General features: G+C 40.5%; 1 pseudogene; it reads right to left on the reverse strand.

The window, feature by feature from the left end:
- Positions 1-4,418: 4,418 nt before the first annotated feature.
- Positions 4,419-4,491, reverse strand: LOC143024056 (small nucleolar RNA SNORD24; annotated as a pseudogene).
- Positions 4,492-5,650: the final 1,159 nt, after the last annotated feature.

Raw genomic sequence — 5,650 nt, forward strand, 5'->3', positions numbered from 1 at the left:
TAACGCTCTATCTACCACCCTTCCATCCACCACCCTCTCCCATATGTACTTATGCTTGACTTTCTTCCGAAACACTGTATTTGCTATCATCAACTCTCTTTCTAGACACATTTCCACCATCAACTCTCCACTACGATTCTTTCCTGGAACTCCACATTTCCCAACCACTCCATCAATTGGATCATTTCCTACCCTAGCATTAAGGTCTCCCAGTACTATTACATTAGTATTTCTCCCTAAATCGTCTATGCACTCATTTAAATCTATCCAAAAGGCCTCCCTTTCTTCTACACTCTTCTCACTGCCAGGTCCATATGCACTTACAAAAACCCACATCTCCTTTCCCAGTTTCACCTTCATCCACATTATCCTTGAGGAAACCTCCTTCCACTCCACTACACGTTTACCTATATCTTCACTTACTAGTATAGCCACCCCTTCCCTCCCTCGCCCTCTCTTCACTCCTGATAACCTCCCACTTACACTCCCAAACTTACATTCACCCTTCCCTTTCAGGTTAGTTTCACTCAAAGCCAACACATCCATCTTTCTTCTCACAAACATACTACTTATCTCTTCCCTTTTACTCTCATCTGTACCACATCCACGCACAATAAAAGACCCAAACCTTAGTGTGCTGGTTGGAAAACTCCCAGACCCTCTTATGCCTTTGCTTTTTCTTTTAGGAATGTCCCCTGTGGGGCTACAAGGAGAAAGATGCCTAGTCCCAATCCCCATCCCTTTCTTCTCACCTCTTACAATCCAAGTGGAATTACTTGATGGCAGTATTCTTTTCCTCCGTCCCAGGGAATTAATCATAATTCAATAAAACAGGTTTAGTATATTTCACAAAGTGATCAGAATCACAATTTTTAACATTTTGCCAACAGGCAATCCTAAGGTGTCCTAAGTGATGGGCCATCATGTATGCAGTATTAACAAGACATACCAACATTCTTACCAGTGTCCATGATCTCCCTTCAGTCTAGCTTTGATGTCACCTGCAAAAAACTATACATTAATCCCAATTCAAAATTAACTTCACAGTATGATCAGTAAAATGGTCAAAATCACATTTCTTTAGCACTTTGCCAACAGGCAATCCTAAAGTGTCCTAAGTGATGGGCCATCATGTATACAGTATTAACGAGAAGAAATAAGAACATCTTACCAGTGATCACGATCTTGTCCTTCAGTCTCGCTCCGACATCACCTGCAAACAACTGAACATTAATCCCAACTCAAAATGAACCTCACAGTATGATCAATAGAATGGTCAGAATCATATTTCTTTAGCACTTTGCCAACAGGCAATCCTAAGGTGTTCTAAGTGATGGGCCATCATGGAGATAAACACTAGCAAATATGATAAAAATGGAAAAAGTTAACTCCTTTACCACCACATTTATTTGGTCACCAGCTGCAACAAATTTCACTTCTTTGGACCAACTTCAGAAAATAGCAAACACTGAAATTCTGCAATCAACAACAATTGTGTTAGCAAACATTCCTAATGCATAACAATATCTATCTACATACCATAGGCTTCTTCCCCTTCACAAGGGAGGTAGCCAAGTCAAAACATGCTTCTTCAGTCATACTCCACTCACCTGTTTCCTTATGCGCTTTGCTTAAACTCACAGCACCTGAAAATATTCCTCATCAGTTAAATATATAATGAAAATGACCACCCATCGCCTAGGCAATCAGGGTACAAATACTATATCATTTGTTACTCATGTTGAAAGTAAGATTCTCATCATAGTACTACTCTGGCTAGCAGCCTGTAGGTATCTATACCTGTACTGAACAGATGAATGGACATTAATGTCCAAACTTGATCAAACTGGTACACTGTCCACTTGAAAACCTGTCAACGGAAAAATCAACCATAAGTATATGGGAGAGGGTGGTGGATGGAAGGGTGGTAGATAGGGCACTAATGGACTACATAGTGGTAACCAGGAGAATAATGGGAGAATTTTTGGATGTAAATGTTCTACGGGGAGAGTGGGGGAAAAGACAATTTTTTGGAAGTTGACAGTGAAGGATAGATGGAGAAAGGTAAAGGGCAGAAGGTAGGGAGGTACTTAAAGTAAACTGCTTAAATGAGAGAAAAAGAGGAGTACAAGAAGAAATGGGAGTGGGAGGGAGTGAAGGTTAGAGTATAACTAGGAGAGGAGGAATGGGGATGGTTCAAGTTGTGGAACAAGGACAACAGGAGGATATACAAGGGTAGCGAGTGGTGGGATGAAGCATTCAAAGATTGTAAAGAAGCAAGCATTCAAAGATTGATTACAAAATAGGATGAATCACAAGAATGTACAAAGAAAAGCAGAATAAAGCATAAGAGGGCAGAGGTGAGCAGAAGTGAAATGGGGTAAAAAAAAAAAAAAAAAAAAAAAAAAAAATCCACTCCCTTCCCTCATCTTGGCTCCTGGCTGATGGGTCATCCCTGCATCTCACCCACTGCCCTGGGTCAGAAGCAGTTTAAGACAGTACATCCACAGCAAAGCAGATTAAATAAACTGGCAACCCGCCTCTTCTCAGTCACCTCATGCAGATGGGGAGAAATCCCTTTATGCTGCATTTTTCACACATTGCCTCACCCCCCCCATCCACTCCCCCTCATGCCACAGCATCCATACACAGCAATTCTCCATTCAGTCCCATCTTCTGTCCAAAACAAGTACCAACCTTAATGCAGCTGAGGAATGCTCCAGGCCTTTACCTGAAAAAATACCACTTGTAAACAATGGCTCTTGATCCAATGCAAGGTGTACACTATAAGCAATGTCAGCCCTGTTGAGCTTGCCAACACAGTAATTCTGGAGATATTTTTTGTCATCATTATTTGAAGTACAACCACAATACAATAACTCGATACTTACTACTTCACTCTGGCTCTAAAGCACACCACCACCACAGGTCATCCTACAAACTCGAAACTGAAAATGTAAACATTACAATGCAACAAAGCCATACACCAACTGACAAACCAACAACACTCTTTACATCCGTGGTTCCCAACCGGTATGCCATGACACCAAAGGGTGAAGCAAGATCAACTGAGGGTGCCTCCAAAATTCAGGGCAAAAATTACTGTCAATTATATATTTGTATCGTCATCCATTTTTGTTCATTAAAGCAACATCAGTGTAAAGATGAGTATTTTCATATTATCCTGGGACATAATTTTGTTACACTGATGTTGAATCAACAAAATACTGACAAACTACAATTTAGATTTTCTAATAAGGGTGCTGCCGGGGACTTCTGAAAGGCTTGGCAAGGGTGCCTCCTCAAGCCATAAATGGTTGGGAGCCACTGCTCCACATCAAACTTGTCTTGGTCTTGTTTAACCTTCCTCATAAACCAAGAAATGCGTTCATAAATGTTTGCAGCCCGGTAACCTGAAGCAACATTGCAACTGGGGCATAAGGGGAGCAGACTGATCTTTGATTCACCTTAGCACCAACATAGCACATACTCAATATCAGTGACTCTGGGATCAATTATTTACTTAATCCATCAATTACTATTCTATATTCATCATGGACACTTTTCATTGCTTAACAGACATTCCTCTATCATTCAATTCACCTCTTCACCCCATTAATCTACTTCATTTTTGGTATTTGCTTCCAAGTCATTCTTTCCACCTGGCATAGTTTGGGCAACTAGATCTATCAGCTTTCTTTCCATCCCCATAACAGACTTCATATTTCAACTCCTTACCAAGCACATTTTCAAAGTTCAAGTTCCATACATTTGTTCCCCTTCCCTCTTCCCCTGTTCAAAGATTTCCTGGCTGTTAATGATTATTCTAAAACTACCTATCCCTACTCAAACTACCTCAATATAGTACCCAACTGGTCAATCACATTATTAACCACTTCAGTACGAGTCAAACTCTCACGCGCAGCATGGCCTATCATAGGAACAATGCATCACACTATTTGCATTATAAAATAGTCACTACTGCATTACTCATTCTTTTTTACTCAGTAATAAACACTGAAAACATGATCAAACCAGTTCATAGAATCCGGGGGTAACTCGTGTACAACTACAAAGATATACGTAATCAAAACTGACACCGGCATCCTTGCGAACACATCCACGCCTCATGACACCTATGTAAGTGTCACTGTACCCAAGTGGTTAACATAGCCAACAGGTATTCCTACAGTGTCCTATATGATGGGCCATCATATTCAAAAATTCAAATGACAATGCAATCTTACCATTACCAGCTCAGGGTCATCTAAATCTGGTGCAACTTTGTAAAACCCAAGGTTGCCTAGACCTAGCAAAGATCTTGTATGGCCAGGCTACTGATGAATGTGTTGACCCCTGGAGGAAGAAACCATAAATGTATTCTGCTCCATCTCTTGCTATACAGTCCTAAGAGGTCAAATATTAAGAGATCTTGGTGGTTATAGTCATCATACAACAGTCAAGAGTAGCAAATACATTCTCATCATTATTGCAAATGCAATTTCCAAGTACCATGCAGGTAAACCTACCATAGTGATGTACCATAGTCCTGATGTGCTTTCAATCTTGATCATGTACATATACTCTTAAACAATGGCCAACATCTTTCTTTACAATTCAATACCACAAGTCTTGTCTGGAAAATTAAAACTTCTAAAACACCTTCATCACACTTCTCCTGTCTTTTCTTGATTACACCAAACGACATGCGGGTAAGCCTGTCTTAGGTCTCGTCATCTAACTCATCATTTATCAAAGTCCAAAATAATTACATTTCTTTCAAAACATCATATCTAACCAAAAAAAAATTAACTGACCTGCATGTGCTAATCCAGTATCTATAAAAGAGGTTCATTTATACACCTCTTGTGCATGGACCTGTCAATTAAACAAACTTCACTTACATGCAAACAAAGTTATTATTGAAGATGTACTTTTGGTTTTCAGTAACGAGGAATTGTGTCCACAGCAGTTATTGAGACAGGGATAACAATCATCATTTCTTAAAGACCTTTTGCATTAAATAGGATCAAACTAACCTCTCCATCAGCACCTGGCAGCACCAACATCCAATCCAAGGTACCAGCATCAATTGTACAACCTCCATGACAACAGTATCCATGGTCCTGGAGCCGCAGCGTTTACGTCGTGGGACTAACCCCCAACCCCAAGAGTTGGGGGCCAAACGGCGGCAACCAGCCCTGGCCACCGGCTCTACGCAGGTGGCACCGATCCCCAAGAGGAGCTACGACTGCCTTGGGGAGTACAGTAGAAGCCCGATTTAACGAATCTCAATTTAGCGGAAGCTCAAATTAGCGAACTGCAAATAGCAATAATGAAAATGTTCAACTTAGCGGAAATGGTCCGCTAAGTTGACCATTTTCCGCTAGCTGGCCAGATGCGCGTCTACAGAAATAGCTCAATTTAGCAGGAATGGTAAGCTAAGTTGAGCATTTTCCGTCAAATGGCCACATGCGTGTCTCAGAGTCCAATGTTACCAGATGTTACCAGATTGTGGTGGTAGAGTCAAGGAATTTTTTTACAATTTAGTACTTTGGAGGTATATATATATATATATATATATTACAGGTGAAAAATGTAATCACACATTTGTCAATAACGTAGAAACCACTGTTGGAGTAGAAAAGAC

The sequence above is a fragment of the Oratosquilla oratoria genome, unplaced genomic scaffold (genome assembly GCF_046742065.1).
Source record: "Oratosquilla oratoria isolate Oo_2021 unplaced genomic scaffold, ASM4674206v1 SCAFFOLD86, whole genome shotgun sequence".
Lineage (NCBI taxonomy): Eukaryota > Metazoa > Arthropoda > Malacostraca > Stomatopoda > Squillidae > Oratosquilla > Oratosquilla oratoria.